The following is a 24,307-nucleotide window of genomic DNA, read 5'->3' as shown; positions in this document are numbered from 1 at the left end:
AGTCCTTAGCAATGCACTATTTTGAAAAGAAATAAAAAGAATCACTTCTAGACTTTTCCATCCAATACAGAAATTCATTGAAGAACTCCTTGAATCCTGCAAAGACCTTGGAATATGCAAGTCATGATAGATTCAAGGCAGTTCCCAGAAGGCAGAACTCAGATAACCCCAGGAAGTTTGGGTGTAATGGCAAGCAAAGAAGTAAATACCTTGTTACAGCTATTTAATCAACACATAAGTAGTTAACACCTTGTTTTACTTCATGATTTCATCAAGTATTAAGATCCAGAACTTGTGAATCCCACAACTTGTGAACTCCTGCAACAGGAAGGGGAGGAGCTAATGACCATTTATAAGAAGAGGCCCAGGCTGGAGAGAGCAGAACTGAGAAGGAAGCTCTTGCGGTGGAGAAGGAGAAAACTTGTGGTATCCTGGCACTGTGCTTGTCTGTTCTGTCTACATTGATTTGTGGTTGTGCTACTGTCCACAGAAGCCCTTACACCTTACTGGAATCCCTGAAAGAGGATTTTTCTTGTTGTCTGTTTACAGAAGTCCTGGAGGAAGTTTTTGGAGGTCCTGGGACTTTATTGATGATTTGTATTGACCTTGTTGGTGGGTCTGTGTTGATTTCTATACTGATGATTTGTGTTGAGTTCTCAGACCTTGTTGGTGGGTCTGTGTTAATTTCACGGGCAGATAGTGAATTGATGATGGTGCCAGCAATGTGCATGAATGCTGTTTTGGCTCTGCTAAGCTTTGTCTTCCCAGAAACAGAAACTGTGAAAGACTTGAGTTGGACTGGACACTGTGAGCTTCAATATGGAATAGGAGCTGGGCAAGGAACTGGACCAAGAACTGGACAAGAAGCTGGACAAGGAACTAGGAGCTGCCTGCCTTTGAACCCAGATGACAGTTGTATAGATTCATGTAGGAGCTGGGACCATGGAAGAAGAACCATGGAAGCTGAGAGCCAGTCTCGAGTCAAGATGAAAAGATCTCTTCTTGGATACCTGAAGATGACTGAGAAGATTATGATTTACAGTTACCAAGAGGTGGAAAATCTTGACCTTTGTACTTTATGTCCATTAAGGACATGTATGTCCATGTACTTTATGTCCATTGAGGAGGCTTGCCTCCTTAAGGATGATTAAGTTCTTACTGAATGATTGTAATTTGACTGAATCCAAATTTCAAAGAATGAATTTTTTTATTAAGGGGGAAGAGGGGGGAAAATTTGTTCTGTGCAGTTCAAATTCATCCAGGGAGCTGCACTTGAGGATCTAGAGAGACAAATGTGGTCTCAAGGTGGCAGAATCCCCACCCCTGATCTCAAGTATATAGTATGGAATTGGAATTGGAAGAATGGACACTCCATAAAACCCACTTTCATCACATAAAGGAAGATTGAACATAATTACACATATACATATGCATATACACATACAGAAATTTGGTATAAGGGATATAGTCCCCACTGAGGACACAAATACAAGAAAATAATTTTCTTTACACTCAAACTGAAGAGAGAAAGGATAGAAAAGTAGGAACAGACTATATCAATTATAGATTACTAGAACTTATCCCAATCATCTTCTTTCTCTACCATTTTCTTTGTAAAGGGGGAAAGATGAGAGAAAAAGATCATGAGACAACGTAAATGAAAGAAAACTAAGTTAACAATCCTAACTACAATTGTAAATTGGATGTTTTTGTCCATAAAATGAAGGAGAGGAGAATAATTCATTAGAAAGCAGAAACCAACATGAAACATACTTGAATCAAAGATTCACAAAGAGTTTGAATAAAGGTTGGAAATAAATTTACTGTGCCAATTTCCTCTACTTTCCACATAGTGAAGAAAGGGCATCTTTAATTGACTGCTGAACCAAAACTTATAAAAGACTCCTCAGAGAGTAGGGAATTAATACAAATTATTCTTTCCTGGCAGCAATCAAGGGAAGACATGCTGTAGTCCTCCAGGTGAGGTGAGGCCTCAAGCCCTCTTCACTCAGGAAGACATATGGCCTCTGTTCTTTGTAATTATTCTTCCCTGCTTTTAGGTGAAGGAGTGTTTGATATAGCAGTGACTTTGTGAGCTTTGAAAGGTCTGTGGAACAGAGGTCGAGGGATGGGAGTCCATGCTAGAATCTGCTACAAGTTGAGCTGAGACACCAGAATGCTCCAAACATTGGGAGCCTCTTTAGCCAATTCACTACTATGGCCTGCAGGGAGTGACTCCTCTAGCACATATTCCTAAGTAAATTTAGTGAGATAAATGTTCTGTAGCAACCACTTCAAGTCTGAGCTCATTTTCCCAAGAGAATAAGATAGTAAAGGGGACAACTGACTCCCAGTTTGGGGGGAGGTGTTTTGTCCTTCTGTTCTCCCTATATCTTCTCTATAAGTAAGCCTTTTGTAAAAGCTAATAGATGTTAATTGGTTAAATAAGACTGGGGTTTTAATTACTGGGTCAATAAATGAAATAAGAAAAATACTAACTATAACTGGTAATTGATATTTAGGAGAACACACCAAAAATGGCATTTGACTGACAGTATCATAAAAGAACCCAACTGCCACTCAAGTCATGTCCAACTCTTTGTGACCTCATTTGGGTTTTTTTGGCAGAGATACTAGAGTAGCTTGCCATTTCCAATCCAGGTCATTTTACAATATGAAAAAACTCAGGCAAACTGGGTTAAGTGATTTGCTGAGTGTCACGCAGTTAGTATGTGTCTTAGGCCAGATTGAACACAGGAAGATGAGTCTTTTTGACTCCAGGCTCACACTCTAGGTATTGTGCCATCTAACTACCTAGGGCCACTCAGGAATAGTTCTAAAACTTCATAGGGAAAATATAGAAAGCTTTCTAAGGAACTGACCTGTTAGTGCAAATGAGATGTAGGACAAAGATTCCAGAGATTATATGGGCTACAATACAAAACCTTGTATTGTCGTCAAATACAAGATGCAGTCAAAAGAGCCATTATGGGAAAATACAAATCTCTGAACACTTATCTGCAAAAGAGAGGAAGGCCAGATCAACCAGTAAACTGGGTATACAACAAAAATGGTTAGGAAAGAAACAAATTAAAAAGCTCAACCACGACCCTAAATAAAATTCTGAAAATCAGAGATATAACAGAAAACAGGACAAGAAATTGAATTCAAAAACAAGAGCTTTTTTAAAATGCTAATACAAATAAAACTAGTTTATTTGATGAAAAAAGAGAGAAACCAAATTATTATACTCAGAAATGAAAAAGGAGAATTCATATTAGATGTGGGGTGGAATAGACAATAAGCATTTTCAAGTCCTAAGCGCTTTACAAATGTTATCTCATTTGACTCTCACAATAATCCTGGGAAGTAGAGGCTATTATTATTCCCATTCAGAGGAAACTGAGACAGAAGTCAAGTAACTTCCCTGGGATCATACAGCTACTTACTGAGACTAGATTTGTACTAAACCTTTTTTACCCTAAGGAAGTAAAGAAAAAGAAGAGGAAATTAAGGAAATTAATATAAATAATTTGCCCAAGTATTTACCAACAAAACTGAAAAGTTAAAAGAAATGAGTAAATATTTATATAAATATAAAATACCTAAGTAGAACAAGAAATTCAGCACTTAAATAACCTAATATTGGAAAAAATTAATTAACTAAGCCATAAAGTAACTTCCAAAGAAAAAGTTATCAGATTTACAAGTGAATTATATCAATAGTTTGAAGATCAATTATTATGGAAACCTACAAAAATAGGAAAAGAAGTAATAATACTACAAAACTTTTCTATAAGACATATATGATCATTATGCCTAAAATAGGGAGAGACAAAGCAGAAAAAGAAAACTATATATCTAATGGGGGAGACCCCTATATGTAATATAAATGAATGTGGATATAAATATAATAACTAATGACTTAATAGTTAGCAATGAGGCTATAGCAAGATATTTTGAATATCACACACTACAATCACGTTGACGCAATATCAGGAATGCAGGGTTGGTTCAGTATGAGGGAAACTATAAATCTAAAAGACCTTAAAAACAATAAAATTATGTGATTATATTGGCAAATTCATTTAAAGCTTTATACAATGACATATTGTTTTATGTTAAAAAAGCATATTACAAAAGCATAGGAACAAGTGGACTTTTCACTTAATATGATAAAAAAAATCTACCTGAAAGCAAAAGCTAATAGATATTAATTGTATAGATGTTAATCTGAAATGGAGAACACGAGGCTTTCATGCTAAGATGAGACTTAAAGTAAGGTAAAGCATTGTTACCACTCACATTTGGTTTAGATGTGTGAACTATAGCAATAAGACAAGAAAAAAGTTAAGGGACAAGAATATGGAAAGGGCAAAAAAAAATTATTTAATTTTTGCAAATGATATGATGTTTTACTTAAGAGAAACCTAGATTTTAAACTAAAAATTAATTGAAATAACACCTCTAATAAAGAAGCAGTATATAAAATTAATTGATATAAATAATTAGCTATTCCATACATTACCAAAAATCTCAAAAGGAGAATAAAGCACCAGCCCTGGAGCCGGGAGGACCTGAGTTCAGTTCTGGCCTCAGACACTTAACACAAAAATACCAGCCGTGTAACCTTGGGCAAGTTACTTAACCCCAATTGCCCTCCAAAAGGCAAAAAAAAAATCTCAAAAGGAAAAAGGTGGACAAAATATATTCCTGACAGTCCAACTAATGGTAAATACACAAGAATTACATGAAAGCAACTATAAAATATTCTTTATAGAAATAAGCACACACTTAAATTGAAGACATACTAATTACTCATAGTTTAACCATGCGAATATAGTAAAATAATAATAATAACTTCCAAATATGGTTAATTTAGTTTGCCTGTACATAACTACCAACACTACCTAGTGTTACTTTATAGAACTAGACAAAATAACAACTGTTCTAGAAGACCAAAAAGTTAAGAATCTCGGGGGAAACAATGAAAAAATGTGAAGCATGGAAGCCTAGCAATTCCAGATTTCAAAGTATACTACAAACAATTGTCATCAAAACCATTTGATACTGGTTTTTAAAAAAGATAGAAAAGCTTAGACTAGATTAGAAATGGACTAGGTTAGAAATAACCAAGAATAATAGGCTATTGTTCAGCAAATCCAAAGAATACAGCTATTAAGATAAGAATTAGCTATTCTAGAAAAAGTGGTGGGAAAATCTGGAAAGGTTCGGACAATAAATAAAAGGGTCATAGCATAAATCAATGTAAGGAGGAACAACTAAGATAACATATATATCTGTGGATTTAGAGAGTTCTTAACCAAACAAGTGATAGTGATGATTGTAAAAGATAAGACTGATGATTCTATTTATTTAAAAAATTGAAAAGATTTTTGCACAAACAAAATCAACACAGTTGGAATTAGTGTCTGTTACCAAGGAATGGGTTAAAGACTTTGTCATAAATTTATATGATAAAGGTTTGATGTCCAAGATATGTATGTTGGAAATTGATAGAAATTTATAAGAATCATCATCCAATAAACAAATTGTTAGATTAAGTGACTTACCTATAATCACATGGTCAGTATGTGTCAGAGGCCAGATTTGAACTCATTCTTCTTTTTCCCCTCACTTAATTGCATTTTATTTTTTCTAATTACATGCATTTTAAAAATTCACTTTTACAAGATTTTGAGTTCCAAATTGTTTTCCCTCCTCCCCAAGAAGGCATGAAATCTGACATAGGAAATACACATAAAAGCATATTAAACATACTTCCACATTATTCAAGTTGTGAAAGAAGAATCAAAACAAAAGGGAAAAATCACAACAACAACAAAAACAACAAAAAGAAACATAGTATGCTTCAATCTGCATTCAAACTCCATAGTTCTTTGTCTGGATATGGACAACATTTTCAATCCTGAGACCCTTGGAATTGTCATAGATCAATTACATTGCTGAAAAGACCTAAGTCTATCAGAGTTGGTCATCAAACAATGTTGCTGATACCGGGTATAATCTTCTCCTGGTTTTACTCACTTTACTCAGCATCAGTACATGTTAATCTTTACAGGTTTTTTTTTTCTGAAATATGCCCGTTCATTATTTCTTATGCAACAATACTATTCCGTTACATTCATATACCACAACTTTTTCGGCCATTCCCCAATTAATGGGCATCCCCTCAGTTTCCAATTCTTGGCCTCTGCTATAAATATTTTTGAATGCATGGGTCCTTTTCCCATTTTTTATGATCTCTTTGAGATACAGACCAAGTAGTGATATTGTTGGATCAAAGAGTATGCACAGTTTTATAGCCCTTTGGTCATAGTTCCTCCAGAATGGTTAGATCAGTTCACAACTCCATCAATAATGCAATAGTGTTCCAATTTTCTGACATCTTCTCCAATATTTATCATTTTCCTGTTTTGTCATGATAGTCAATCTCATAGGTATAAGGTGGTACCTCAGAGTTGTTTTAATTTGCATCTCTCTAATCAATGGTGATTTGGAGCATGTTTTCATATGACTATAGATAGCTTAAATTTTGTCCTCTCAAAACAATTCAGGAATGTCTTGCCTTCTTATAAATTTGACTCAGCTCTCTCCATATTTTAGAAATAGGGCCTTTTTTCAGAGACACTGACTGTAAAAATTCCCTCCCACTTTCCTGCTTCCCTCCTAATGTTGGTTACATTGGCTTTGTTTGTGAAAAAAAATGAATTTAATGTAATCAAAATTATCCATTTTACATTTCAATATTCTCTAACTCTTGTTTGGTCATAAATTCTTCCCTTCTTCATAGATATGATAGGGAAACTATTTTTATCCTAATTTGCTTACAGTATCAACCTTTATATCTAAATCATGTACCCATTTCGACCATATATTGGTATATGATGTAAGAAGTTGGTCTATGCTAATGGGTGAGCTACATGGATGCCCATGTGGAAAAATTAAAATTTGGAAATTAATGGTAAACAAGTCAGGGGCAAAGAATTATGGGGCATGTCTTTGGCTACCAATTTGTCAGTTTTTCATTTAGATGTTCACATGGCCCTCACCACACCAGAACGTAATATGCACCTGATCAACTAGCAAAGATTGCTACTCAACATATTTTCCCTACTCTGATACCAACTGATGATCTAGCACTAACAAAATGGGTCCATCAAACTCCCAAACATTTAGGGGTATAGGCCACACACTGTTGGGCACAAGATCGAGGTATTAATATCTTACATTCACTGTTAAAACAGGTAGCAGAGGAATGTCATACATGTCAACTGGAAAAGGAAGGAACTGTTCTTTGGGTAGTAACTGGAAAGACAGTAAGGGGAAAAGTCCCAGTACAAATTTGGCAAATAGATTTATGTTGGACTCCTATCCCAAGAGAGAAGATATAAATTTATATTTACTTGTGCTGACACCTATTCAGGTGTACTAATGACTTGTCCTTCTAAGAATACAACCCAGAAAAACACCTGTAGAACTCTAGATAATATAAGTCTATATTATGGAACCCCAATGAAGATTCAAAGTGACAATGGGTCACATTTTAAAGGTAATGAAATTAAAAGATATTGTACATTAAACAATAAAGAATGGATAATATCCAAAAGCATCTGAGTTAATTGAAAGAATGAATGGATTGTTGAAAAAAGAAGGAAGTTAAGTTGTAATAATTCTTATCAACATTGGAAAGATCATTTGTTCACTGTTTTACAAAATTTGAATAATAATAGGCCACTGGAAGGAAGTACACCTCTAGCCAGAAAGATGACCCCAAATCTGCAAATAGAAAACAGCAAATACATAAAATCCCCAATATTGAGTATTGGACTGTAGGACAAGATGTCCCAGAATGCTATCCAGAAATACCTGGTTCAGCTGGATGTCACCCTCTGTCCAAGACTATGAGACATCACCCCTGGACCTGGCAATGACCAAACTCTGGATACCAGCTAAGGAACTGACCCCTTGAATGGGACCTCTTGAAGCATGCACAGTTATCTATGTCTAATCTCAGCAGGAAGTAGTTTTAGAAGATCAGACCTTCATCCCTTACCCCAAGTTATTTTGGGTCCCATTCATTTGAGGGGGGGGATGATGGGGTGCTTATGCTCAAGCTCCCACCCAAAGATATTGTTTTATGTGTTTATTTCGTGTTATCCCTTTTATATTGTTACAGAAGTTATGTTGATACAAGTTACCCCTAAAGTCCCATCAGCCTATGTAATGGACATGAAAGATCTTGGGGTTGAATGTAATGTTAATGGAGTAGGAAGATCTGCCCCATCCATTAATAGACCCATATGACCTTCTTTGAGCTCTGGACCAGGTCACAGTTATGATACAGCCTGACTCACATGGAGTCTGAGTAACATGGAGTCCAGTATGGGAGGAACTTGCCCAAGGGAAAGAGAGTGAGAGGAAGGCAGAGCAGAGAGAGAAGAGAGCATGAGTGTGGATGGAGGGAGGAATTTGCCTAAGGGAACTTGTTTGTTGAGAGGCCTAACAGAGAGAATGCTTGAGATATTGGCACTCCTTGGATTGGTGATGAGTATCTTGCTAAATATTATTTCCTGGTAATCTAATAGTGATGTTTCAAATAAATATTTTGGTTTTGCCTTTGAGGAAGAGAGTTTGTTATATTTTGTGAATTTACACTGGAAATTCATATGCATATTCATAGCAGCTACTATGGGTATAGCATTGGCATTACAAATACTAATACTGGTTTTCTGTCTACAATGCCTTTCAGCTTAATGCTGCTTACTTGTTTGATTCTCTTAATGCTTTGAATGTGTTTTTTTTTTTACTTTGTCAGATAGCATGAGTGCAACTTCTTTTTTGGATTTACTTGGTACACAGAATAGCTATTTTCTCATGATAGGAGTCTCTCTATATCCCTGATGATGGTGTTCATTTTATACTTTTTCTTCCCCCTATTTTTTCCCTCATTTACCTTGAAATCTCTTCTCTGACTCTGTGCCATCTCGTTCTTCTGAGTGCTAGCTGCTCTCAAGAGTTCTGATTCCCCTTTTCCCTAAATAGGACAAGTGGTCTAAGCACCAAATCCCTTCAGATAATATCCACCATAGAGTCACCATCTCCCTTTATAGAATATCTCTCCTCAACCACAGGAGTATTCATCAGTGGTATCCCCTCACACTAATGAAACAAGGTTTCCCCTTTTCTTTTTTTTTTTTTTTTTTTTGCCTTTTGGAGGGCAATTGGAGTTAAGCAACTTGCCCCAGGTTACATGGCTAGTTTTTTGTGTGGCTGTTTAGTGTCTGAGGCGGGAACCAAACTCAGGTCCTCCCAACTCTGACTCCAGGGCCAGCACTTTACTTACTGCACCACCTAGCCACCCCCGGTTTCCCCTTTTCTTTTCCCTTCCCTGCCCTTCCCCCACCTCCCTCATTCTTGTGTTGACTTTCTTCTTCCAAAAGACTACAAGGAGTTTTTTTCCCCTTCATTGTTAATCTTTGACTTAATTGGGGTACATCACATATTCCATTCCCTGCTATCTTCTTCCCCTCTCACTTTTCATGTGTTCTCTCATTTTAAAATTTAGTCCCAGAAAAATCACCAATCCATCTTTTGGCAGAGTATTGTGAAACTTAGTCCATACTGTTTCTGGCTTGTTTCTCCATCATCACTTCTATTTGACTTTTGCTTTCACCTTTGTCTCCCCCTGGACATTTAGGGCAGGGGTAGGGAACCTTCGGCCTCGAAGACACATGTGGCCATCTAGGTCCTTTGGTATGAACTCTTGATTGAATCCAAGTTTTACAGAACAAATCCTTTTATTAAAGGATCTGTAAAGTTTGGATTCAGTCAAAGGGCCACACTTGAGAACCTAGAGGACCACATGTAGTCTTGTGGCCACAGATTCTCCACCCCTGACTTAGAGGTTCATAATGATCTGTTATCTTTTGGTTGTTGTTTTTGGTTGATGTATTTGTTAGTGACTCGTATTTCTATAGTCTGAGGTATCTAACAAGCAAATCATTTCTTCAGGTTGACTTTCTTTCTAAAAATGTTTTAATCAACTATTATTCAACTTCAACCTTTTTCATCTGCAGTTAGGCTCAGATTTGTAAGGTAGGTAACCTTGGACTGCATTTTGAGGTCCATTGCCCTTTGGCATACATTATTGTCTGCCCTCTCACATTTTTTGTGGGTACAGAAGAGTCTTGTATTATCTAAATTTCCTTTCCTTTATATTTGAAGGTCTTTTTCCAGTCACTTGCAAAATTTGTTGTTTCTCAATGGAATTAAGTTTAACCACTATGTGTCTTGGAGTTTGTAGCCTTCAATTTTTTTTTCTGGAGATGATCTATGGATTCTTTTGACTGGTACTTTGTTTTCTATGTTCATAAATTCTAAGCAGTTTTCTTGTATCATTTCTTGCATTTATGATATTCAGGTTTTGGGTTTTTTTTTTTACTTGTCTTCTTCTGTTGTCTCTACACATCCTATCTTTGATATCATTGTGTTTTGCTTACATGGGGAGCATACTTTCTTTTAGTGTTACTGATTTTTGCTCCTTTTTCCAGATTGTCCCACACTTCCATGCACGTGCATTCCCAATCAGTTATCCACTCTTTTGTTTCTTTAGTGAGTCTTGCCATCACAGATTTAAGTTTTTGTTATCTATAAATTAATTATTTCTGCCGTGCAAGTCATAAATTCTGCTCTCCCAGTTCTTGTTTCTCTTTTAAACCATCTAGGAACAGTGTTCTAGGGAAATGATGCTCTCTACAAAATCCACAAGATTCTCTGCATCATCAAATGTTGAGTAATTTCCCTTTGTTTGGCAGTATTTTTTCATAAATGCCTGAATTATTTTAATAGATCTGGAGGTCACAGTTTCTTCTGCTGTTAATGTCTTTCCTATTGATTTAGCTACCTAATTTCAGGGGTTTTGAGTTTTCTTCCACCTGAGATCTTTGGTAATTTCATTCTTTTTTCCCCATCATTTTCCTCTGCTGCTCACTTTCTGATTCCCTCTTCTTGAATGGCAATTTCCCAGGAAGGTGCATCTCTAAATGTCTCAGCCTCCTCCTATGCTGGACAAATCATGGTCCACCAGCCTAGGTCTCTTCCCCAAATGACTTCCAGAGGAACAAACCTGGCATAAACTGGAAGCTAGGTTCTTTTCTTCAAGTTTTGTGGTGAGCTACACAGGCTCCCATTCCCATGTCCTTCTCTTTTCTTCTACTTAGACAAAGCTTGGGGTATAGAGATGAGCTCTATTACAATTCCAGACAACTAGTCTGCCCTTTTCTCTCTGTACTTCTGCTTGGATCCAGTCCTGTTACAACACAGAATGCTACCACATGGCTATTACTGTGTGAGCAAATTTCTGCCATTGGGAGTTTGGATTTCTATGGAAGTGGGAAAAGGAAGGTGATTAGAGAGGGTATGAAGTTAACTTATGCTGCAAGTCAGTGGGTCAGTTTGTGTAGCCTTGCTTCTAGGAGTATGATGAGAGGTTGGGAAGGAGGTATTGAGCAAATATACATGAGGGGTTAAGGGGTATCTGCCTTCTCTGCTATTAATTCATCATTATTTGGGTTATTGGTATCCTGGTCCTAAAAGAAAGATGAAACTTCTTTCTCTCTACTGCATAATTTCTGTTTTGGAGAAGTTTGAGAGTTCTTATTGATCACATGACCCAGAAATCCCCAATAATTTCTTAATTGCTAAATCTAATGGCACTTTCTCAGATCTCTTCCTTCTTTATTCTTCTGCAGCAGATGTTGTGGTGATCAAAGCCTCTTTCCTGATTTTTATATCTTTGGGTGGGGGGGGGGAAGAGAAACTGTTTACTCTTGGTTCTCCTCTATGTTTAATCACTCTGACACTCCCTTTTTGAATCATTACCTATGGGACTGTGGTATACTATTCTCTTTTCTTTCTACGTTCTCTCTTGGCAATTTCATTTAAAGGTTCAACCATCATCTCTATGCAGATGACTCATACATATGTGTATACATGTATGTATACATATATATATGCATGTAAGTGTGTATATGTGTATATATCTCCAGCTTTTACATCTGTTCTGAGTCATAGTCCTTAATCTCCAACTGCCTAACAAATATCCCAAAGTCAGCATGTGTAAAAAGGAATTCATTTTCTATTTTGCAAACCCCACCCTCATTTCTAACTTCCCTCTCACCAGGTGATAATTTCATCATGAAATGCAACCTCAGAGTAATCTTAATTAATTTGCATCTCCTTCACTTGACATGACCAATAAGTTGCCATATCCTGTCAATTCTAACTTCACAATATCTTATGTACCCATTCCCTTCTTTTTACTGAACCCCTAAGTGGTCCTGAGATCATTGAGGAAAGGCAAATAGAGAGGAAGGAAGAGGATTCAGGACAAAATTTTGGAGTATACCCATGTTTAGGGGAAAGAATATGCATAATGATGATTCAATAGCAATAACAAAGGAATGGTCACATAGGTAGGAGAGGCATCAGTAAAAGCTAAGGAAGAAAGAGTATACAAATAGAGTACTAAAGAGTGTTCAAAGCAGCAAAAGCAATAAGGACCAAGAAAAAGTCATAGCCATCAACTAATAGATTGTTGGAAACCTTGGAGAGACAGATTACAAGGGGCTGAGGAATGATAGGTAAAGAAATGAAGGGAACAAATGTAATCAGCATTCTATTGAAGTCTCACTATCAAAATTGTTTGTGTGTATATATTGATGTTACATAATACATATATATGTACACACACACACATATATGACAATACCTTGAAAAGAAGAGTTTTTAAGGACAGGAATGCTCTAAACTTGTGGGTATAACCCCAAGGCTCTATCTTAGGCATTCTAATTGTTTCTATGTACACTCTCTTTCACTGGGTGAACTCATCAGGCCCCATGAGTTTAATTATCATCTCTATGAAGATGACTCCCAAATCTATCCAGTCCCATATCACCTATAGCTTACTGAATATTTCAAACCATATTTTATGAGCACCTATGATTCAAAATGCAACTCATCATCTTTCTCTAAAATAGACCTCTCTTCTGAACTTTTCTGTTTCTGTAAAGGGCATTTCCATCCCTTTAATCACCTAGGCTTTCAACTTCTGTGTCATTTTTGACTCCTCATTCAGCCTACATATCAAATCAGTTGCCAACTCTTGCTTATATAACATCTCTCAAATACATCCCCTTCTCTGTATTCACACAGTCAACACCCTCATTGACCCTATGTCTCCAATGGATTATTGCAAGTGCCTCCTATTTGGTCAATTTACGTCATCTAACCCCATTTAATCTATCCTCCCCAATGCTGTAAAATTAATTTCCTAAAGTATATCTGATCATATTGTACTCTCTTTAATAAATTCAGTGGCTAAACCTATTACCTCTAGGATTAAGTATAAAATCCTCTTTCAAGTATTTAAAGTCTTTTACAATCTGTCTCCTTCCAACCTTTACATTTTTCTTATGTATTACTTCCTTCCATGCACTCTATGGTTCAACCATACTGGCCTACTTCTTCATAGGTAACAGTCTATCTTCCATCCCTCTGCTATCCCTCATGCCCAGAATGTTCTCCTTCCTTATCTCCACCTGGAATAGCTGTTCCCACTTTCTACATATGAAACCTTTCCTAATCTCTCCAATTGCTAATATCTTCTCCTGAGACTATCGTGTAGCTGTGTGTACATATGTGTATGTGTGTGTGCATATCAACAGAGACATAGGGTAAACAGCCCTGGAATAGTTATAAACTGTTGAAGTATTTAAATGCTTTTTTGACACAAGTAGACAAATCATTCTGTGACTATTCCATCTTTGAACTAAATCTCTGCTGTTTTCATACTGAGGTAAACAGGTTAGAGAAATCTAGGAAAGAAGTCTGTGTGAGGTAGCTAAGGGCAAAAAGTGATACATCTGAAACACAGGTATAGGGACTCTGTTGCCTTTGAATTCCTAAACAGAAAGTCTGTTGCAATTATCTCTACTCAATTGATTCAATCAAAAAGAATTTATTAAGTGCTTACTATGTGTCAGACATTAAAAAAAAAAAGACAAAAGCACAAAAGCTGGGGCAAGTACAGTGAATAGCGCACTGACCCTGGAGTCAGGAGGACCTGAGTTCAAATCCAGCCTCAAACACTTATTAACTGTGTGACCTTGGGCAAGGCACTTAACCCCAACTGCCCTGCCTTTTCCCCTCCAAAAAAAAAAAATAGTCTCAGCCTTCAACAAGCTTATATACTAATTGGGGAGCCTACATGTAAATAAATAGGATATATATACAGATATCCTATTTATTATATATACACACAAATGTGTGTATATATACATACACATATGCATATATACACATACATATATGCATATATACATATACACAAAGATAGGGAGAGAAGGAAGGTAACCTTTCACTTAAGTGGCTGGGAATTGGGAAAGCCACCTGAAGAAGGGGGTATTTGAGCTGAGCCTTGAGGGAAGTTAGGGATATCAAAAGACTTAGGTGAAGAGGAAGAGCACTCTAGCCACTGGGAACAACAGCCAGCACAAGAATACAGAAATAGAAGATGGGGTGTCCTATTCTAGGAACAGCAATCAGAACAGTGCCACAGCACTACAGAGTTCAGGAAGGAAAGGAAAATGTGAGAAAATTGGAAATTTAGGGGTGAAGTAGGTTATGAAGAGCCTTAAATTTCAGAAGAAAAAATGGGTTTAAGGGAAATACAATGATTTATATTTTATATGTATTGTTTCAAATGTCTACAGGACATCCAATTTAAAATATCTAACAGGTAGCTGGAGATTCAGGATTGGAGGTCAGTAAAAAAAATAAAAAGACTAAGGCTGGATACATAGTTTTAGGAGTGATGTGCATAGAGATCATAATTGAACACATGAGCGCTAATGAGATGACCAAAAGAAATAGTATAGAGGGAGAAGAGGGCCCAAGACAGAACTCAGGTTTACTCACAGTTAGAGGACATGATAAAGGTCAAGATCCAATAAAGGAAACTGATAAGGACTAGTCAAACAAATAGAGGTAAAACCAGCTGCACTCCAGACTTCTCCATCATGCCCCAAACCACTTCAATCTGGAAGATTACTTTTGGTCTTTGAATTCATACCTCTGAAGTATCTTCTACTCCTACAGTACCTCCCTCTGAGTGGATAACTCTTCCCAGAACCTCCATTAAAAATGGGCACCCAGGGGGGCGGCTAAGTGGTACAGTGAATAGAACACTGGAGTCAGGAAGACCTGAGTTCAAATATAGCCTCAGCCACTTAATACTTACTAGCCATGTGACCTTGGGCAAGTCACTTAACCTCGATTGTCCTGCCTTCTCCCCTCCAAAAGGCAAAAAAAAAAGGGGGGGAGGCACCCAGAACATCCATCTCTCCATTTCTCACCAGGTTACACTCAAGATTTCTCCATTACCCCTACACCAATACCATCTTCCTCCCATACAACCCTTTTCAGCTTCCTCATTCCTCATTAGAATGTAAGCTCTTTGAGAGCAGGGATTCTTTTTGCTTATTATTGTATTCTCTGCACTTACTACAGTACCTGGAAAATAGTGCTTAATAAATATTTGTTGACTGGTTGATCTCGTTACAGAAACCCAGAGAGAAAAAAGTATTCAGTAAGAGGTGAATAACAGTGTCAAATGCTTCAGAGAGATAAAGAAGGATGAACACAGAAACAAGTCTATTAGATTTGACAATTAAGAATGCAATGGTAACTTTGGAGAAAGTAGTTTCAATTGAATGATGATGTTGGAAACCAGACTGAAGTGGATTTGGAATTGTGTAAGAGAAGAAAGTGGAGGCACAGTATACAGCTGACTTTTACAATGAGTGTAGCAGAGAAGAGAATTAAAGATATAGGATAATGAGTTTGACTGGATGGAGGACTTTTTTTGAGGATAAGAGATACACAGGAGTTAGAGAGGTGGTAAAAGTTCTTAAATAGGGATATATTGAAGATAAGGGTAGATGTGAGGATGACAATAAGGACAGTTTGTTGAAGATGGGAAGAAGGGTACACGTATAAAAGACTGACCTTGGCAAGTAAAAAGGTCACCAGAGACTAAAGTGAAGGAAGAAATAATGGTGGATATCAGAAAAATATGAGACGAGGAGAAGGGAATAAGAAGGAATTCTTCAAAGATGTCAATTTATTTATTTATTTTGGTAAAGTATGAGACAAGATTCTTGGCATAGATGGTGGGGAAGGAGCAACTTGGAAGTCTTAAGAAGAAATGAGGTTTATATCAGTAGCTTTAATAAGTGGGATAGAGAATCAATTAACAAGTTGCCACTATTAGTCCTATACCCCAAGGAAGTAAATGTTAAAAAAGAAAAAAACAAAATAGCTATAGCTGCACTTTGTTATGGCGACAAAGAATTGGAAACAAAGTAGATGTCCATCAATGGGAGATGAGCTAAACAAATTGTGGTGCATGAATATAATAAGATATTCCTGTATTGTAAAAATAAATAGGATTAATATTGTGAAGCATAGAAAGACCCATATGAATTGATTCATAGTGACCTGAAAAAACCAGGAAAACAATGAGCACAATCATATCAATGGAAAGAACAACAAATATATACTCCAACAAGATCAAATAAAGTAGAAAGGGACCTATTTGTAGAAAAATATTTGTGTCCACTCTTTTTGTGTTGGCAAAAGAAAGAAGAAACTGAGGGCATGCTCATTAATTGAGCAAAGTCTCAACAAGTTGTGATCTATGAATTTGATTGAATACTATTGTGTTGTAAGAAATGATGGTTCCAGAAAAACCTGGGGAGACCTGTATCAACTGAAGTAACATGAAGTGAAAACAATCTACACAGTAACAGCAATACTGTAAACATAACCAACTTGGAAAAATTTAGTAACTCTGATCAATTTAATGATCCACCACAATTCTAAAACATTCATGATAAAATTCTGTTCACAATTTACTATTCACCTTCTGATACAAAAAAAGATGGATTTGAATACATATTGAGGTGTAATTTTTTCTCTTTTTTTTTGCTTTTTTTAGAGGGGAGGGGGCAATACTAATATTGAAATTTGTTTCTTATGACTACAACTAATATGTAGTAGGTTTTTTTTTCTTTCCTTCTCATTGAGGTGGAGGTGATGGTAAGAGGGGGTGAGAGGATACTAGAACTGAAAAAAAGAACTAAAAAGTCTCTGTACTTTAAAAAAAAATGGTCCAGGCCTAGGTGAGGCAAAAGGAAGCAAGGAAAGTACGAATAACTAAGCAGAGATTTAATATTAGATACTGAGAGAAGATAATTGTGAGGACAATCTGCTAAAAGAAATTGGAGGGGTTAGGATTAAGGTACATGTGGATGTTGACCTTGGCAAGGATGGGGTCTACTTTTTCATCAAAAGCTACAGTAAAGTAAAGAAGAAAATAAGAGAAGTCAAAGGATTTTGAGATGTAGAAAATGGGAGTTCTGATTTCTCAGTCAATTATGAGGGAAAGTCCTCGGTTTGAGAGGGTAAAGGCAAGGTGGTGTGGGATGCATAAGGAGAGAAGTCTAAAACAGACACTACAGGGAGTTCAATAAAAATTGATTAGGGACAAGAAGTCCTCCCTCTTTAGTATTCAGAAATGACTGACATAAAAACAAAAAGTATCAGTAAAACATCTTAAAAAATTACTTAGTAGTAATTATTTTTTAACTTTTCCATGGAAATAAAGTGATATTTGTCAAGCTCATAATAATATAAAAAGAATTTTTTAAACAAAAAAAAAATGAGAAGCCAAGAATGTATTTTGCAAGTTCTTTGAGGGCTAAATTATTCGTATTCCATTCTTTCATCCCCAACACCTAACACAATATTGTTAAATTTGGAGAGATTCATCACCAGGTTGGCCTCAGAGTGATGAATATTTTAACCACAATTACCTCTCAAAAACAATCTAGTAAAGTATGCAATCAGTATTGATAGAGGGAATGCCTTAATCAGCTAAATAACAGACCTATGAAGTACTGAAGTGAAATGTTCCTTCATCATCTTATATTATTTCTTGACGTGGATGTAATTTTGTGCTTCCATTTTTCAAGTACTTTGATGATGACAATATTAAGCACACTGAAATTATGGAAAGGAGAATCGATAAAAGGAGACTCTGATCAATTCTGAACAGTTTCCTACACAAATCTTCCAGTCTGTCCAAAATGATTTACTCACTGAACCTAGAAACATAACCTTGCATTTTTCCAATCTAAGCTTGCTATATATATATATTCTTCTCATTCTCTATGTATTGTTAATGTATTTTTGCTTAATAGGAAGATCTTTCCCATCCATTAATAGGCCCATGCGACCTCCTTGAATCACATGAAAGCCTGAGTCACATAAGACTGAGTGGGTAGAGTGGGAAGGGGTGGAGCAGGAAGGGTAGAGAACAGCCCAGAGGAAGCTGGTCAGAGCAGTTATAGCTGAGGGGGAGAAAGAAGTAGGCAGCTAGCTATGAGTGTTGTTTGTGAGAAGGCCCTAGCAGGGGGAAGGCTTGGGAATAGCTGTGCCCTCTGCATTGTTATTTTTATAGGTTTCTTTGTTGCTATGATGGATTTGACTTTCTCATGTTGGGATTCAGCTTTCTGGTGTTTGGATAAATGTTTTGGTTCTGTCTTCCATGTGAAGAGTCTGTTATATTTTGTGATTCAGAATTACACCAGCATATTCATAGCTGCCATAGGCACTGTGAATATCACATTATATTTGGCAGTGAGGATGGAATTGCAAAATATCAGACCTCTATTTAGAGGCAGAAGGACTTTAGAGAGAGAGAGATGGATATCACAGGATAGGAAGATTTACCTTATTCCTCCCAAGCAAAAGAATGAGATAAAGATTGAAAACTGGGAACTGAGACTACAGAAGGGAGAACCCAGAGATTTAGAAGGATGTTTACAGGGAATACCAATAGAAATGGGAAAAGAACTGGCAGGGGTGTGTAGGAGAGACTGAGTCTTGCTAACAAGTTATCACCTTATGTGTAAAAGCAGAGACAAGTTGCTGAAAGAAAAAGTTCAGAAGGAAAGGGAGTTGGCTGGTTTGTACAGGAATCTTTCTATGCCACAGCATTCAAACTTTCTTTTAAAAGAGCAAGCTAGTCAGGCAGCAGAAGAGAGGGCTGCTGTGGGTTTGACTCAGAAAAAGAAGAAAAAAATTAACAAGCAGAAAGTGCAGGCAACCCTTGCACAGGCTGGGCTGGACTGGGGACCAGACACCTGGGAGGAGGACATGTGGGAGGAAAATGAAACAAAGTCAGATGAGGAGGCTTTTACCAGTGCAAATGTTTGCCCCATACTAAGAAGAAATCAGGAGAACCAGGAAGGCCACACAGTGTTTAGGGAGGTAATTGAGGGTTCTACTGAGCAGGAGGTCATTGATATAATATATATCAATTAATATAAGTCAATTCACCCAAAGGTGACATCCAATTTCAGCAAGAAGTAGCTATGGAAGAAAATACCTTTGCCCCTTACCCCAAGATTCTAGGTCCCATTCATTCAAGGGGGAAATGATGAGGATGCTTATGCTCAAACCCCACCCTAAGATATTGTCTTATGTGCTTATTTTGTGTTATCCCTGTTATATTGTTGTAAAGTTCTGTTGACACCACTTACCTTTAAACTCCCATTAATCTATGTAATGAATATGAAAGATCTTGGGGCCAAATGTATTGTCAATGTAGTTTTTCTTAATGGGACAATCTTTCCCATTCATTTATAGGCCCGTGTGACCTGCTTGAGTAACATGGAAGCCTGAGTTACATGAGTCTGTGGTGGGAGGATCTTGCTGAATGGGTGGAGCATGAAGGGTGGAGCTGGGCCTAGAGGAAGTTGGTTAGAGCAGATAGAGCTAAGGGAGAGAGAAGAAGCAGGCAGCAAGGTGTGAGTGTCATTTGTGGGAAGGCCCTAGCAAGGGGAAGGCGTGGGGAGAGTTGTGCCCTCTAAATTGTTATTTTGTATAAATCTCTTTGTTGCTATGATGAATTAGGCTTTCTGGTGTTGGGATTCAGCTTTCAGGTGTTTGAATAAATGCTTTGATTGTCTTCCATGTGGAGAGTCTGTTATATTTTGTGATTCAGAATTATGCCATCATATTCATAGCCGCCATAGGCACTGTGAATATCACATTGGCACTACAGACTACTGAAATCCTTCAAGATTCATTTCTAATTCTATCCCTTACATGAAGCTTTCTCTGGCAATCCCAAACAAAAGTGATGTCACCTTCCTCTTAACTCTAGTAACTTTACCAGTTACAGAGTCACAGAGCTGGAAGCAACTCAAAGACCATCTCATCCAACTTTGAATTTTAAAAAACACCCTATAAAGGGAACAAATTCAGGAGAATAGATAACTATTCAAGAAGGTAGTGACATAAGAAAATAAGCAGGGAATAAATTATCTCAATAAAGGGGTCTGGATACAAATTTTCTCAACCTATTTTGTTTATTGGTCCCAGCTCACCAACTATTAACTGATTTGTCTATCTCAGAGTTCATGTCATCAAATATACATAAACATTTATAACAAGCCTTGACCAGCCTTGGAAAATTTTGGTACAAAATAATATTATTCCTACATTAGAAAGAAATATTACATTTAAATATATGTATACATAAATTCATATGTATGCATTATATATTTATCTTTTATATATATACATATTGTGTATACAACAAGAAGTCATAGGTCTTTTGCAGCTGGAAGGGCCATATACTTTACCTTTAGTTTTTCTGGGTTCAATAGCAATTGTAGATCAAGTCTTGCCTTGTCCCTTGGGAATACCAGAACTTCTATCATGATCAACAATGAAACTACATGATCTTATTATGTTCCTTAAAGATGGGGCCTATCTAGACAGTTCAAAAAGGTGCTCAAATACAGATAATGCAGAGCAGATATGAAGGAGATCACTCTGCAGCATGTGTGTATGTGTTTGTGTATGTGATCACATACACACACACACACACAAAATCATCTCCTAGGGCAGTGAGGCTTATAGGCTGCCAACTGCCTATAACATCTGTGTCTGAAAATGTATTTATCTGAGCATCAAGAGATCAGTTGCTCCTTGTTACAACTCAACTATTGACTTGGTATAATCTTCTAGCATGCCATTCAACTATGCTCCTCTTTCCCCATCAACAAATTGTTCAGTCACTAAGATGGTAGGAAGATAAATAAGAGGCAAACTTCAATACACCTTCAAAACATCTCCGGGTTAACATTAGATAAAACTGAAGAAGCTGAGGTTTACTTTTAAGGTGTCTCCCTTTGAAATTTCTGAATTTTAAGGATCCAGTACTCCTTGGTGCCCAGAACTCCCACTGTAGCCTCCTATCAAGTAAAGATAACTCCATCTTTTGGGTCTTTCTCTATCCTCAATGCCCCAACCATTTTCCTCCCTACAATAAAATTCATCCATTCTGCATTCTATAGTCAAACCACTATTCATTTCCATAGCACTTTGCTCTTTGTACAACACTATCCTCAAATTAGGTAGGTAATGAACAGGTACACTTGTCCAAGGACACATATCAGTAGAGGCAGGAACTAAACTCAGATCTCTTCCTCTGATTCTATTATATCATGATGCTCCTCTGCTGATGACAATGCGTGATCTGAGTTGAAATTCTGTCATATACTTACTAGTTGTGAAATTCTTCTTAATGCCTTGTGCCAGCCAGGGCTTGATCTTTACTCCAGGGCCTTCCTCAGAACCTTGCACCAGCCCTAGATGTAGGCAGCTCACCTACCATGGCCACTGTCTTCATTCCAGTGTCTTGCCAGCACCTTGTATGGATCTAGTCACTCTCTGACTACTATTTAAGTCCCAGGACCTTCATACCAAACTAAGACAACCATTCTTCCCCAGCACCCAGTACCAATTCCAGATCCTGACCACCTGCCTCTCCTGCCTCTTTCATCACCTTAAAGCCTTTTCAAGGAAATTCCAGATGTCTTCCCCTGACCAAACCTAACCTGAATCACACTTCTTCAGCACTGCATTGCCACCTGTTTACAAGACTATCCCCAGCCAAACCTACACTTATTCCTGTCTACTGTGAGATAGGAGCCCAGGAGCTCCTGAGTCTCACAGAACACATCACCCCTAGGCTGGATCTCAATGAAATTTGTTGAACAACCTAATCACCTGTTTAACCTCAAAGACCTCTATCCAATCACTGATACTCTACCTAGACTCATTCTTCAATGGTGTAATGGCAAGCAAAGTTGTACTTTGCTGCTTGTTTCAGCTGTTCAAAGTACCTTTGAGCCTTGCCTTTGATTGTGTCATGTCTTCGTTGGTAACTATATACATTTGTGTTGCCCTTAAGAGGCCTAAGGGACTTTGGAGACATTCTCTGCTCTTAATAGGCCTAATGTCATCACATGGAGACCACGGTAGGAAGAGCATGCTGAAAGAATGGAACAGGAAGGAGTCGAGCAGAATAATGCTAGAGCATGAGCTGAGACCAAGCAGAGCTAAGAGAGAGAATGTTTGTGATGTCTGGCACTCTGCCTGTCTGTTCTGTCTGTGTTGATGTTACTTTGTCAGAATGTGAAGTATTCTGTCTGTTGAAAGAGGACTTTACCAGAAGTCCTGCAAGAGGATTTTACTGTTGTTTACAGAAGTCCTGAAAGAGGGTTTTACTGCTGTTTACATAAATCCTGAGACTTTACTGTTGATTTGTGTTTTATTTCTCAAAAAGAAGTTTTTTGTTAGTTTGTGTTACTTTGTCAAGACAGAAAGTTAATTGAGATGATAGTGATGGCAATGTGTGTAAATATTGTTATAATTCTACTAAGCCTAAAGTGTGCAAATATTGCTGTAGGTCTGTTAAGTTTTGTCTCCTTAGAAATAGAAACTATTAAGGGCTTCAAATGGAATAGCCCTCATGGGCTGAGATATAGAACCAGAGCAGAGACCTGCCTACCAGTAAATTCAGGCAACAGCTGGGTGAATCCAGACAAGATCTGGGACCGTGGAAGAGGAGCCATCTGGAAGTCAGCCTCCAGTTAAAATGAAAGAAGACTTGACTTGGGTACTCAGTGCCAACTGATGATATTGTAACTTACTGTAACCTAGGGGTAGATGGTACTTTCTGCTACCCTTCAGGATGATTGAACTTAGGATGATTGTAAGCTACCCTCCAGTCAAGATGAAAGAAGATTTGACTTGGTTGGGTTCTCTATATTGATTGAGGAGATTGTGACTTACTGAATGCTATGTTTTGTTTAAGACTATGTGGTCACCTTAGTAATAAGTTCTGATATTGTTGTAAATGTTGTGCTTTAGTTTCTTGAATGTTTTGTTTTAGTTTGTTGCCAAATAAATAGAGAATTCACTATACTATGCAATTAGATCCTTAAAGTTATTCACAGCAGTAGTTTTCAAGGGAGTTGCTCGTAATTGACTTTAAAAATGGTAAACACCCCCCTCACACTCTCTTCATCCCATTGATTCTGAACTCCTGGCTGCTGATGTACAAACCCTGTTCCCCATCCCCAGTGGACCACTTCCTCAGTTCTTCCTCTTCAACCCTACCTTCTACAATGTACCACTCCCAATCGGCTCTGTCCATACTCTCCACTGTAATCTCTGAAATGTCTGCTCAATAGCTAAAAAATTTGTTTTCATCTCAAATCTTTGCCTTTTTCAGTCCTTCCATCTTCTGGTATTCACTGAGAACTGATGATATGGTGTCCCTGGCTACCCTTTTCACTAATATTGTAGTTTTGCTTATATTATTGGTCCTGTTTCTGAATCTTGGGGTTTCAAACAATGCTGATTCATTTTGAAACTTCTGTCAATGCCTGGGGACTTCTTACCCTGAAATATCTAACAACCCCCATGTCTTCCTCAACCTGACACATCCCTTAGAAGGGCCCACCTCCTTCTCCCATTGGCAAGTTTCTCCTGGAGTCTACGTCTTGTGTAAAGACCCAGGCCAACCTTTATTCCCCTCTTGGCACTGTTTATGGCTTCTGGACTCAGGGTACCCTCTCCTCCTACCCACCTCCCCACTGATTTTCAGCTCCTTTGTGTTTGTTTCTTCTTTCATTAGAATGTAAGCTCCTTGAGAGCTGGGACTATCTTTTTTGCTTCTATTTGTATTCCCAGTGATGAGCACATGTTGTTGTTCTTGTTCAATTGTGTCTAGCTCCATGTGACCCCATGGACTTTACACAGTAAGTACCTTTAAAAATGTTTATTTCCTTCTTTCTTCCCT

At 37.4% G+C, this 24,307-nt stretch overlaps 2 protein-coding genes across 6 annotated transcripts in view; one reads left to right on the top strand and one right to left on the bottom strand.

Annotated features, from left to right (window-relative positions):
* TWF1 (twinfilin actin binding protein 1) overlaps nucleotides 1-24,307 on the top strand; it is a 372,084-nt gene that overhangs the window by 278,688 nt on the left and 69,089 nt on the right. The gene's annotated exons all lie outside the window — the stretch shown is intronic.
* TMEM117 (transmembrane protein 117) overlaps nucleotides 1-24,307 on the bottom strand; it is a 200,885-nt gene that overhangs the window by 151,575 nt on the left and 25,003 nt on the right. Inside the window, exon 1 of one of the 4 annotated variants that reach the window (XM_069094239.1) lies at nucleotides 2,883-3,011. The exons of the other annotated variants lie outside the window; for them this stretch is intronic. The gene's annotated coding sequence lies outside the window, so the exon portion shown is untranslated. Of the gene's footprint in view, nucleotides 1-2,882; nucleotides 3,012-24,307 lie in introns of those variants that run through there. 4 annotated transcript variants of the gene reach the window in all.

This window comes from Petaurus breviceps, unplaced genomic scaffold, assembly GCF_028583685.1.
Source record: "Petaurus breviceps papuanus isolate PSGF00001 unplaced genomic scaffold, PetGlider_PUasm1.0 216, whole genome shotgun sequence".
In the NCBI taxonomy this organism is placed as follows: Eukaryota; Metazoa; Chordata; class Mammalia; order Diprotodontia; family Petauridae; genus Petaurus; species Petaurus breviceps.
The sequence above is the reverse complement of the archived record's forward strand: the minus strand, read 5'-3'. Positions and strand labels throughout refer to the sequence as shown.